The sequence below is a fragment of the Kogia breviceps genome, chromosome 4 (genome assembly GCF_026419965.1).
Source record: "Kogia breviceps isolate mKogBre1 chromosome 4, mKogBre1 haplotype 1, whole genome shotgun sequence".
NCBI classification, from domain to species: domain Eukaryota; kingdom Metazoa; phylum Chordata; class Mammalia; order Artiodactyla; family Physeteridae; genus Kogia; species Kogia breviceps.
This window is the reverse complement of record NC_081313.1, coordinates 138,266,573-138,280,226: the sequence shown is the minus strand read 5'-3', so window position 1 is coordinate 138,280,226 and position 13,654 is coordinate 138,266,573. Positions and strand designations below refer to the sequence as shown.

General features: G+C 46.2%; 1 protein-coding gene across 1 annotated transcript in view; it reads left to right on the top strand.

Annotated features, from left to right (window-relative positions):
* The first annotated feature begins 1,128 nt into the window (after positions 1 to 1,128).
* The window catches only part of SGCD (sarcoglycan delta), a 1,028,538-nt gene continuing 1,016,012 nt past the window's right edge, over positions 1,129 to 13,654 (top strand). Inside the window, exon 1 of the mRNA XM_067032014.1 lies at positions 1,129 to 1,783. The gene's annotated coding sequence lies outside the window, so the exon portion shown is untranslated. The remainder of the gene's footprint in view (positions 1,784 to 13,654) is intronic.

Here is a 13,654-nt window from a genome sequence, read left to right as displayed (position 1 = left end):
TGGTGTATGGCAGAAAAAGCAAAGGTTTGGCCGTTAAGAGATCAGACTAACCAAAACCCGAGGGGTCTAACGAAATCGGATTGTGTAACCTTGGACAGGCCATTTGTCTTCTCTGAGCCTCTATTTCCCCACTAAGATAACGAGAAGATTGGAGCCGAAATCTCCAAGTGACTGCACGTGTGCCCAGTGATAATGCACATTTTGTTGGTTTCTAAGTTTTAGAGATCTCATTTTCAATTTTTCTGTGATAATTTTCCGTATTTTAATCATACTTCTCGTCAGTATTGGACTATTACCCATGTTTTGAAGTATTTTCTAATTTTAAAATTCTCACATGTGTTTGTCTTTCTTACCCCTATCAGGAAGGAACCTCATTTTATGGTTGGAGCAATGAGGCCCAGGGAGGGCCTGCCTAAGGGCGCAGAGAACAGAGAACACGACCCAACTTCCAACCAGGGAGGGCTGCATGATCCAGGGCATTGCCCGGCATCGCTCAAAGTGAGTCTCACTAATTATTTGTCTATTGATTGGCGGTTGTCAGGCCCATCTTGCAAGACAACTCCTTTCTCCCTGGAAGGAGGAGCACCTTGGAGTCTGTTGGTTAACGGGGAAAGTGCTTAGCCTGGGAGGAAGGCGGGGCACGCCAGAACAGGCGTACTCTCTCACCCGGGGTTTCTGTACCCCATTCTTCTCGGGGGAGATGTGCCGGGGTTCAAGGATACTTGGAACCCGTCCCTTTGGCGGAGACACGTAGCCGCCTCCAGCCGCTGCTCGCGGCTGATCCTGTGGAGTGGAGCGCCGCCGCCCCCCACCCCCCAGCTCCAGGTTTCACTCAGGCTCCCTCCGCTCTGCAAAGGGAGGGGGGAGCTGGGGAGCCTTGCACACCAGTCTTCCCGGAGCTGCAAGACGAGGAGCCCCGTGCCCTAGGGAGCCTCTCGGAGGCTTCCCCTCAGCTGCGCCGGTGTGCAGACTCTCCCCGCCACCCCCATCCGCCGCTCGCCCTCGCTTCCTCCCTCTAGCCCCGCGGCCGAAGCGCGCACACCGGGGCTCCGGCACGTGGGCGCGCGGGAGGCAGCGGCCGCTGTTGCCGCTGCCGGAGCCCGAGCCCAAGCCCGAGCCCGAGCCCGAGCCCGAGACGGCGAGATCGCCCTCCCATGCTGCGGGCTCTGCGGTCGCCTTCCGCTCAGCCTCTGCCCGGAGCCCAGCCCCGCGAGCCCGCTCCGAGAGCCGGTGAAGCAGCGGAGGGGAGGACACGGACAGGAGGAAGGGCGCGGCGGGCTGGGGCGAGCGGGGCTCCGAAAAAGGGGCGCCGGCAGCCGGGAGGAAGCAGCCCGGCGCTCTCACTAGCTCTCTGCTCCAGCCGCTGCTGGGGATTCCAGGCAGCGATGCCGCTGCACTCTTTCTAGGCGGCGGCCAGCGGAGGTTTCCTGCAGCCGGCCCCCATTCCGCGGGCGAGTCCCTGTTTATCCTGGAGGACGCGCCCGGCCGCTCGAGCCGAAGCGAGCGCGAAGTCCGAAGTCAGCCCCCAGCGCCGCCAACTTCCCCGGGAGCCCCTCTCCCCGCCGCAGCCTCCGCCAGCCCTGGGAGCGATGCGCCCCCAGCCGGGCGGTGCGCCCTCTGCCAACTCGCCACCCATGGCATCCACTGCCCTCGGCTGCCCGGCTTGGAGTGCGTAGGCTTCGCCGCGTGGCCCAAGAGAGGAGCGAGACACCAAGGCGTTTCTTGGATTCCGCGCGCGCGGGTCTGCTGAGATCTCCTGCGCCGGCAGCGTCCATACCCAGGGGTAAGTAGTCCGGTCGAGGCGGCGCCGTTTACCCCTAGCTAGTTGCTTGCAGAGACGGCAGGGAGACACGAGAAAGTTGTCTCCTTGCACCTATCCTGGGATTTGGCAGCGAAACGCAACATTGGTTCTCTCAATCCGATTGCCTTCGGGGCTTCCCCGAATTCCTTCATTTCTAAACCAAGGAGGGAGACCTCTTCCTCTTGCCAAGGAGAAAGGGGGCTCCCTAGAGCAGGCCACTGACTGTTCCCCAATCAGTGTGCCATTTGGGGCTTTTCAGCCGCCCGCGCATTAAACAGGCACTCACCGTGTGCGCTTAGAGATCCGCAGCCACCTGGGCGCCCTCGGAGACCGTGGGCAGCCCGGGGCCCTAGGGGAGGCTAAGCGTGCTTCATTAAAGAGAGGCGACTTCTGGGATATTAAGGAACTGTGTATGTGTGTGATTGGGAGTGGGAAAGGTAGCCACAGGAGAAGGCGCGAGTGAAATTTTTCTGTCGCTGACGGGTAGGGTACCCTGGGTGCCCCGCTCCGCGGTGCGGGTTTGGGGGCACAAGATCTGGGGCCGCCGGACAGAGTTCAACAGGTGGCCTGCGCGGGCTTCCTGTGGCCGGCGCGGGGGAGGGGAGCCGCTCCCTCCGCGGGGCCCAGGCTGCTGCTTCTAGGGGCGCATCTGAACATGGATAAGGAAATGCGCTCTCTGCTCTCAGGCCCGATTTGGGGTGAGTGTATGAGGCATCCAAATGCCTCCTGTCGGAAAACAGCGGCCTCATTGTGTGCCTGACTGAGGTTTCAACTTGCAGGCAACTGAGGGGCTATTCAGCTGGGGCGACGCGTACTTGGCTGGTCCTCGGGTGCGAGCCCGGCCTTCTTCGTGGTCCCTGGCGGCGGGTATTCCAGCTCCCTAGGCTGGGCACCGAGCCAAACCTCAGCATTTTGCTCCTCTATACTCCCTCAGGGGGAGGGGGAGTTCCAGAAGCACCCGGGCCGTGCACGAGTTTATTCTTCTTCACCTCCCTCCTGCACTTTTATCCTAAGACTCAGATGGAGAGGCCGGGGTGGATGGGAAGGGTGTGTACAGGTGGTGTGCGCCGGTAAGCGTGGGGACAGGTCGAGTTTGAGAGCTGGACGGAAAAAGAATAGAGAGAGACAACGTTCTGCACCCACCCTCGGAGATTCGAACTGGGAGAGGACGTGGCAGCACTTCGCAAAAGTTTCTTCTGAATGCACCATCCTTCCGGTGATTTGAGTGTGCAGAATACTCGGGGCCCTGAAAGCGGTGGCAGCCCAAAGTATTATGGTATCTGCCAGAGTCAGCCGAGTGACTTCTCTACCCCTCAGTTTGCACATTTGTAGACTGGGGACAGTTATCTCTGCTCAAGGCAGAAGCCTCTCTGTCTATAAAGGAGATACTTAGAGATGGGTGTCAGGTTGGAAGATGGGGGAGCAGCTCAGGGGAGGGGAGTTGTCTGGAGGCAGGATGCATAGTAGACACTCACTTTTAACTCAGATTTAGTGTTTTGAGGAGGTTGATTGGCTTTGAGAAGATCTATGGAGATTCTGAGGTGCTAAAGCTTTCCCAACACCCCCTTGGTGCCGCCACTCCACTGCCTGCCAGTGAGCTGTTTGTACCATGGAAATGAAGTGATGGACGCTCAAAACGCAAAAGAACCCTCCACTGCTAGTGCTTGACTTGGTCCAGCAGTTTCTCCTTCAGGGGAGGTTCTGGGTACTGGAGCAGTTTAGCCCTGCTGTTTCCACACTGTAATTGCTGCTGCATCTTTCAGCCCCCATTTCGTCTCTCGTCCCAGGAGTTCTCCTCCTCACTCGGGGCCTCTGGCAGCAGGTCACCAAGACTTTGTAAGTAGAGTGAGCCCCTTGACTTGTAGAGGGCGCTGGCTGATTTCACAGGTCGAGCATGCATGCCTAGCCAGAAGCCTGCCTCCTGGAGGTTTCTTGTTGGGAGGGGAGCCAGGAGCTGGGGCATCAAGAAGAGGAATGTGCAGCAAGGTATTGTGTACAATAGAGGACAGAAGGACAAAGAGAGGTACAGAGTCAGAGAAAGAAGAGAAGGGGGAGTGAGGGGACAGAGAAACAGAGGCAGAACAAGGGAGGAATGAGAGCGACAAATGTATATAGAGGCAAAACGAGAGAGGGAGAGATAGAGAAGGAAAGGTATAGTGTAGATGAGGCAAAGCATAAGAGGAGTGAGGAGTGAGAGAGAGAAGTAGAAGTAAGGGACGTAAAGGAAAAGATTTCCGAAGAAAAGAAGAGTGTAAGCAAAGAAAGCATAAAGGGAAAGGAATGGGAACACGGTAAAGAAGTCAGGTGGGGAGGAGAGGAAGGGTGGAGAATAGAGGAAGCAGGAGGCACTTGCCTTTTTTTTTTTTTTTAACATCTTTATTGGAGTATAATTACTTTACAATGTTCTGTTAGTTTCTGCTCTATAACAAAGTGAATCAGCTATACATATACATATATCTCCATATCCCCTCCCTCTTGCATCTCTGTCCCACCCTCCCTATCCCACCCCTCTAGGGGGACACAAAGCACTGAGCTGATCTCCCTGGAGGCACTTGCTTTTTCTATTTAAGTTTTATAAACCACACTGCCATTCCAAAGAAGTTGACATAATCCACATCCTTAAGTAGCCAGTCCTGGGTTAGTGTTTGTTTCTCCGGGGAGTCATGCATCCTGCAGAAGTTGAACACCTGCTTGGAACCAGCTGCACTGGAGATGACAAGAGCAAAAGCAGTTTAGATTCTTGGTAAATGCACAGATGCACAAGTTCATTTGCCTTCACTTTTTTTTTTTCTTTTCTGGGTAAACACAGGGCTGGAGAATTGAGGGGTTGGGGGGCTGTTTCATTAATAGTATTTGCCAGTGATTTTCTAAACCCTGTTTAAGGAAGTATCTTCTGGGTAGCTTCTGAGAAAAGCACAATACTGGACCCACTTCCCCAGTAGGGACAAGAATGTGCTAGTTTAATGAGTGCCCCATTGATTCTAAAGCAGGGCATCCCTGAGCCACACTTGGATAAACATGGTATAGATGGTATAACACCCCTCTCTAATTTGTTCCCATATTTGCTCTTAAGAGATACATTTTAACATCTCGCTCTGGTATCCCGTCCTCCCCAGAAAAACTCTTTTCTTGTGCATTTCTCTTGATAAAAGGACAAGCCCAAGGATTGCTCAGCCAGGGTCACCTTTCCCTGAACCTCATTAATCACAGTAGCTCCAGGGGACAGCAGACAGCTCTTCTGGTTGACCTTGTTGGGGGTGTTCACAACCAACAGGTACTGGGCACTAGGCAGGGCACTGTTCTGGGTGTTCTTTGTACACTGCCTATTTAACAGTCACGAAGATCTATGCCATAGGCACTGTTACTATCGTCCGCGTTTTGTAGTTGAGGAAACTGAGACTTTACTTGTCCCAGAGAAGTTGTCTGTGGCTCAGCAACTGGAAAGCAGCAATGCTGAAATGTGAACCCAGGTCTGGTTGACTCCAGGGTTTAAGGTCCTAATTACATACCATGCTGGCTGCTAGTCCGAGTACTGCATTCTAGACTGATGGAGTCAAAGATCCTCGGGGATCTTTCCCAAGCTCTCTCTCTCACCACTTTATCAATTGAGGAAAATGAAAAGCAGCTTAAGAACTGAAAAGTGACTTGCCAGAGATCCTACAACCAGTAGGTGTCAGAAGTGGGACCAGTGCCCTGCTATCTTGAGTCTCAGTCTAGCCTTCACCCCACTACACCAGTAGTTGTCACATCAGGCTGATCCTTGAGGCCAAATGAGCATCTTAATCAAAATACAAGTGCCTGGACCCCACTAGAGGCTTATTGAATCAAAACCTTTGGGCAGAGAGCCCAGAAATGTGTATTTTTAGTCGTCGCCTCCAGTCTGCCTCTGCCTCTTACCATTTGCCCCAGTTATTCTCTAGCTTTTGGCATCTGATGCTGTGGATCCCTCTCAAACAGCTTCAAGAGGAGAACTCCAAGCCCCTCCCGCTTCTAGCAACACACACACACACACACACACACACACACACACACACACACACACACACAGGTGTACTCTCTGCCTGCTGCAGCCCGTGCTGATGTACCACGGGTAAGGAAAGAAGCTGGTCAACCTAGAGGCAACTTTGAAAGCTCTTTGATAGGTGTAGCCATCACAGAGATGTTTGCTAGACTCGGTTTTTCCTGTGCCTGGTTGGAACGTGTCTAAGGAAGCATCAAATGCTCCTTCAATGCATCAGCGTCAGCATTTGTGCTAACACTTGACACAAAATGACACTGTGAGCCAGGCCAATGTGCTGCTGGGTCAAAGTGTCAGGCTGCGTCTCCCAATTAAGTGGATCTAGCTGTGGGGTAAGAAAAGCCCCTTTCCTCCCCTTCATTATTATGCTTTTGAGTCCCTCAGAATATGTCAGGGCCTCCTTCTGCAGGTGACAAGTTGTGACAAGTTGCCATCACTCTCACGCTCTTTCTAGTCCACTTAAATTGTTTTCTCGGTGATCTCAACATCTTTTCCCTACTATTTCATTGAAAAGCGGCCAAAGGGGCCAGACATCTTGTCCAGCGAACTGTCATCTTTCCCTTTTCAGGTCTAAATTTGTTTTCTGAATCTGTTGCTTTTAGCCCTGACCTCTTAGTCAAGGGTGGTAATTGAGCTCAGGTGGCATTGATAGGCAACCGTGTGATACATGTGTTTTAAACAACCATAGCCATTTGTGAGTGGAACGGCAAACCGAGGAGTAACTTAAATTTACAATGTCTGCATCTTTAATAGGCTGGGAAGTTTTTTGCCACTTCAGTGGGGCAAACCTACTTTTCTGGCATGGCTGGCAGTGGAGAAGTTAGAAGGTGGAAGGAAACACTCTAAGTGGTTAAGACTTGGGCTCTGAGTGTAGACAACTAGAGGTAAAGGCCTGCTTCCGCTTTGCTAGCTCTTATAACCTTGGTCTGGTCATTAAACTTGCCCACGTCTCCATTTCTTCACCTGGACATGGAAGATGATAACAAGATGTCCCTTCTGTGTATGCTGCCAGGACTTACCTTGGTCAGTGACTGAAGTGCTAAGCCCAAGTCTGGCACATGGTGAGGACTCACCTGTTACCTAGTTTTTATGAAACAGATGTCATGTGTCAGGCTCCATTAAACCGAGGATAAAACTGACATCACAGAAGTTAAGCAGCTTGCCCAGGTCACCCAGATCCTAACTAACAGACTCAGGCTTGCCATTCAGATCTGCCCTTTTAAATTCTCCTGACTCTTACTGTCACATTGATATGAGTAAGGAAGGGAGTGCCTTCCTTACATGTTAAGACAGAAACATACTCTGGTTTGTATTTTAATTAAACCCATTAGGAGAGTGTCAAATAGAACTATTGTAGGTGGGGATCTTTTGAATTTGGGGGGATAATTTTTAGGTGGTTAAATCACCTCCAGATATTTGCTTTTGCTTTTCCAGCAGTTGGGAAGAGTGTTCATGGATCCATCCCCTGCTGCTTTTGCTTGGATAACTTCTACCTGTTTTTAAAGCCTCAGCATAGATATTGTTTCTTTGGGAAAAATTCTTCTTGACTCTTCAAGGGCTGAATTAGATGTCTTTATGGTATGTTCCTTCACTTACACTATAATATGTATCCATTTATTTCTTTATATCTGCTACTCAGTCTGTATATAAGTTTCTTGAGATTATGGACCTGGTCTTAACTGAAGGTATAGCCACAGTGCCCAGGACAGTATGTGACATATAGAAAACTTACAAAATACTTTTAAATGACCAGTTGAAACTTTGAGCTAATTCTAGGGGTTTGAGAAAAAGTGGTCATTGTCTTCAAACTCTAAAAGGAGAACATCCAAACAATGGAATTGAAAACTTTGCTGTATAATGTGTCCCCAGAGGCTTTAGTTCTTTAGATGGAAGACGGGATGTAATGGTATCAATAGTTGTTGACCAACTATGTTGGTAGCTTTGGGCAAGTTCCATTGTGATGTTGCTTAAGATGTAATTAGAAGGGACATTCTGATTTATAAGTTAATGTGATTTTATCTGTACATTTAATTAGTTGCTCAGAAAGGCACTTTTGTTCCTCAGCCCAAAAGTTTGAAAAATTAATGGGCTCCTGGAGTTAGAACCAAGGTTAGAGATAATCTAGTTCTACCAGCTTGTACAAGAGGTGAGAAAATGGACTCAGAGAAAGAAAGAGACTTGCCCGAGGTCACCCAGCAAGTTAGTGCCAGAGCCACTGTGAGAGCCAGAGGTTTCTGGCTGCTTGTCCAGGATTCTTAATGCACAGCTGAGAGTGATGAACACATCAGTGGTGAGCTACTTGTTTGCTTTGAAGGCATGCTTGCAAGCCCTGTGCATGTATATATCCTGGACTCTGCACAATTCCAAGATAAAGCTCCTGCTGAGAAGGAGGGAAGCAGGACTAAATGATTTGCTACTAGGGCAAACCCTAAGTGTCAGAGAAGTTTGTGAGAGAGCATCTTGGCGGGTCCTACATTGTTGGCAAGTTCTTATGGGTTTCTGGGATTCCCAGTCTACTTTCCAAATAAGGAAACATGACTTGACAGAAATCTTTCTTTGATGTTCTTGAGTGTGGTATTTCAAGGAGACATAGAGATGTATGGAAGTTCATTGCCAAGCTCCTGGCACAGGGTTCTTGGCAAAACGGAGGTTCAGATCACTCTCCCCTTCCTTTTTAATGCTTTTTTTTTTTTTTTTTTTTATGGGAAGCAGTCACCTTGGGACGCTTCTGTCAACCTCTGGGGTGCCTTGGAGTCTGACGAAATAGACCAGCTTAAATACATCCTCAAACACAGAAATGTGTGCAGTGTACTCTGATATTGTCAACACACAGATCTTTATCACACGGTATCAATATTATGGAGACAGTAAGACACAGATCATTGGTTCGATATATTGTGGATGATTCTTTGGAAACATTATAATCAGTGCTGACAAAGCAGTAGAAATGTCTCAACAGAGCACCTTCCCTGCCTCCCAAAAGGCTTGCCAGATCAACCCAAAGTAACAAGACTGTGATTATTCAAGGAGAGAAGGCACAGTTAAGAATTCTCTTTGCCTCTCAACCATAATCAGTCTGAGATTATCAGTGCTATTTTTGATTTGGTGTCCAACGGCTGAGTGCGAGGGAGATGCACCTCTCTTTGTACCTTTAGCAGCAGAATGAATTGCTCCCTTCTCTAGCTTGTCTGGATGCCTGAAATTCCTCCACTAAGGGTTAATTCCTTGGGACTTGAAATAATTTGGGTTTTCTGTGGTCTTCTATTAAAATGCAAAACTTCCCGTGTAAGATATCAGTTAGCTACTTTAGCTCTCTAGGCCTAACATCTCACCCTATAATTCTCATTTGATGGAGGCTTTTTGACAAGCGTTAAGGGTAAATACTACCAGCACTATCAGGACACCACCTACTACTACTTCTCCTACTACTGTTTGCCTTTATTGAGGACCTACTATGTGCCAACATGGTTCTAAGTTCTCACATGTATTTTCTCCTCTTGTATGCCCAGTAACCTAATGTTATAGTTATGGGTAGGGGAATTATGATATTACCACAGAGATGACAAATATGTTGAAAAGTGGGGGTGGGATAAACCCAGAATAGTTAAAAAAAAAAAAAAGTAATATCCTGAGCTGGAAAAAATAATGAGAAGCAATGCAAAAGGGCAGGAGGAAAGGGAAAATCTCCTTCCTTTTCCCAGTTCCCAGACATCCAAGTGTCCAAGTAGGATCTTTAGAGAAAGGGAAGGAAATAGAGTCTTGGAAAACTAACTTGTACCAAATCCCTACTGCTGTAACTGGCAGAACAGGGCTTTAAATTCAGACTTTCCTTATTTTCAAACTTCAGTAGGTAATACTGTCTCCAACTGACTTATAAAACTCTGAGCTTGAAAGATGCTTAGGGAGTATCTTGTCCTGCAGCTTTCAAATGACTATAATGTACATTAAAAAACATATTTTACATCCTTACCTAGTACATATTCACACACACAACTGACACAAAGGTTTTAAAAAAGTAATTTTTACTCTTGCTGTAGGCTATTTACTGACATGTCCTCTTCTGCTGTATTCTGTTACCCACCATGTACATGTCCACGTATCCACAACTTAGTCACACATATAATTAAAACAGAAGTGTAAAAAAATACTATTTACCCCATTTTACTTGGGTGATATCTTTCCATTCTATTCTAGTGCATATATAAAAATTACGGTATGAGCAACAACTTTTGTTTCATGACTCTAATGGGGTGAAACGCACAATCTGAAAAGCGCCGACCGAATCTGCTCCTATAGACTTTTAGAGATGGATAGAGTGAAGCTTGTGGGGAGTGCAGCCAAAGTTTTCCTTTGTCCAAGGTCCCATGGAAGCCAGTAGCTGAACCAGCCTTAGACCCAGGCTCCTGACGCCCATCCACACCTATGAGCAAACGCATCTTTGATTGTGGACTCTGGGCCATTATTAGATTCAGTCTGACAGCAGATTGTTGCCATTGGTTACTCATCATCTCTGCCTTTTACTTGGCCTTGACTTCCACTCCCTTCATGTAGAATTTTTTTTTTTTTTTTTTTGTAAGATTTGAGTGCCAGAGTTGATTTGTGATGTATGGGTTTGGTGGAGGGTGCCTGTGGTTGAGAGGCTCTGTGGAGGGGCAGGAACAGTGGTAAGGGCCCTGTGACTCCTCTGTGGGGTTCTACAGACTTTTTTGATCAAATGCCTGGGGATAAGATCCTAGAGGATGGAAGGAGCATTGATGCCAACCTGGATATCCTTTATTCCTATACCTGTTTCTCTCTGGACCACTTCCCCTTTCACAATCCAGAGGGCATTACTCTTATGCTTAAAGGCATTAATTCAAGCACCAGTGACAGTCTAGTTTTTCCATACTTGGTGTACAAAGAACCCTTTCTGGAAACTCTGATAACTATTGGGGCTGCATGGGGGGGAGGGCAGAATTTTTTAAAATGGTAAATTTTAATTTATTTAGCACTGCTTATGAATAGTAAAAATCTAAACAATGCAAATTGGGTAAAACAAAAACAAAAACAAAAATTCTTCCATCCCTGATCCTGGTCCCCAGTCCCCCCTTTCTTAGTACAACTGTGTTGTCCGAATCTTCTGCTTTTTCCCTGGGGACAGATCACCTGTTTTTGTCTCTTTCACATAAATGACAGATATGCTATACCTTGCTTTTTTTTAAAAATTTAAATGGCACATCTTAGGGGTAGTTAACATAAGTTTATATTGAGCTGCCTCTCTATTTTTCTGAGCTGCATAATGTGCCATCATATGGATGTGCTGGGATTTACTTTGCAGTGGTAAATGATTCAGAATCTAAACTCTGGAGCCAACCTGCCTCTGTGTAGCGGGGAGGGGGAGGAAAGGGAAGGACATGTGGGACTTTTCCATACGATGAACTACCAACAGTTATTTGCTGAGGATCTTTTGTCTTTTTATTTGATCCTGGGAAAATAAGGGGCAAATAAAGACAATGCTTCCTCTTCCTGAATCTGGAGGCAGCATTTATTTACCCCAAACTCTTGTGTGTTATTGAGACTTCAGCCATATGCTATCTCGGAGGTATCTGCTACAAGATCATTCCATGCAGAAGGGAGAACATGTACAAAGGCCTTGAGAAGGGACTGTGTGTTTCACAGTCGAGAACCAGCAAGGAAGCTAGTGGTGCTTGAAGTAGAGGAATACAGTAGCACATGTTGATTCCTAGGAAAAAGCTGGTTTAAGGCCAATGTATAGGCGTGTTAACAACAACAACAACAAAATTCCATCTAATCTGCCTCAACTAGGTTTCTGCAGAAGTTTTAAAGAAGGCTATATGACTATCTCCAGAGTACGAGAAAATAGATTTTACTTTACAGAGTCCAGGATTTTTCAGTGAAACTCTCCCACCTATTATCCTAGTGAGTTTGAAGGGAACATAAAAGTGTACCCAGGAAATAAGTGTTCAATGAAGGAACATCCACTTGAATACATGAACAAATTAGAAAGTGAACTCACTAATTTGGATGGTGAGAAATAGTGGAACAGACAGGCAGCTCCATCCTAATTGGTAGGCAGGGAAGGCAGTGAAATTTCTGAAAGAAGCAAGTTTTAAGTTATCAGCTGGGAAATTCCATACCAGCCAAAGTGAGGAGGAAATTTTACTTTCTACTCAAAGTTATAGGTTTTTTCTTTTTAAAATCAGTTGTTTGGATGGAAGTAGAATGAAATTAAACAGCAGAGCGAATTAGTAGCAGCCAATCCTGCCCTCCCCATCCTACCTTAATGAAGCTTTTGGTGTGATTACCTCAGTGTTATTACCCCCACTAGCTAAAAGAAATAAAGGGAGACTGTATCAAAATGCTTGAAATGTATTAATACATTGTCTTGAACAACACATATTTTTAACAAAAAATGTATCTCTTAACTCCTAGCTTTTTGTTTGTGTACATCATAGTGAAGAGTGTTTTACAGAACCATTTGATTTTGAGAAAATATTTATATTGGATGTTTTCTGTGCATTTATTTCTCTTAAGAAAAAAAATAGCAACGAAAAACATTGTCAGTCCGGGTGGGTTCTTTTTCAGATGCAAGATCACTCAAACTGAAATCCTTTTTGTACTCAAATTGGGCCTGCCAGCTTTAAAAGAGGACAGTCAGGACAATATGATAAACTGGACTGTGTGTTTGGTCTTAGCTCATCAAGGCTGTGCCAGAATTGACATTTTTGTACAGTATGGCTTGATGCTCTGATTACAAATTGGTCCTGAGTAGCTAGACTCTTTATAATTTTATGCACTAAGAGGTCCTGCTTGTATCGTAGGTCTGTTTTGGTTTTGAAAGCTGGAGGAGGAAATACACTTCTGCTTCCCCTCTCTTATTTAAGAATGTGTGTGTGTGTGTGTGTGTGTGTGTGTGTGTGTGTGTGTGTGTGAGAGAGAGAGAGAGAGAGAGAGAGAGAGAGAGAGAGAGAGAGAGATTCATACAGAAACAAATGCAGATTATTGTATGCAAAAAGAAACGTTTCATCTTCCTTCAAGGCGGTGATGATAGCATTTCTCTTCCTACCTCTTCTTTCCTTTTTTGCAAAAGCAGCTTAAATTGTAGTTTTAGGAAGGGTATTGAGTATTTATTATTTCTCATCATTGATTTTATTTGTGATAAACGGATGAATTATTTTGGAAGAGAGTAGGTCTATAATTGTATCTCTTTTGGGTTTGTTGTCAAGAATTCTATTTTTAATTCAATTGTATGAAAATATTTACACAAGGAAATTACCAACAATTATTTTTTGGTCAAGGACCTTTTGGACTTGGGGTCTTGGGAGAATAAAAGACAAGTAAAGACAATACTTTCTGTCCTTGGAAAACCTAGAAACAGCATGTATTTACCCAGAGCAGATTGAGAGTGGTAAACTATTGCACATAATTAAGAGTTAAACTGGATGCTATAGACAGTGAGTCCACTAGAATTCAGAGAAGGAAGTAATCAGCTACGAGTAATATCATTGGGTGACATTTCCAACATGTCTTCAGAGAACCACTGTAAAATAAGAAAGTGGACAGTTTTATATGACCATGATTACATACACTGAACTCTTACAGCAATAAATTAAAAATGATTATTTTATACTGTCACTTGATGTGGACTACTTCTAGGCTACAAAGCACCTAGATCATGGGTAAACCTAGGTTTCAATGCAAGTAAGGGAAATCTCCAGCCCTCCATGTACCCAACCACTGTCCCCAAAGAAGACAATAAACCTTGAACTGAAACCCAAGTGAGAAGTACTGAGCAAGGAGCAAGTAAGAAAGACCAAAATTATTCTGTGTGTGAT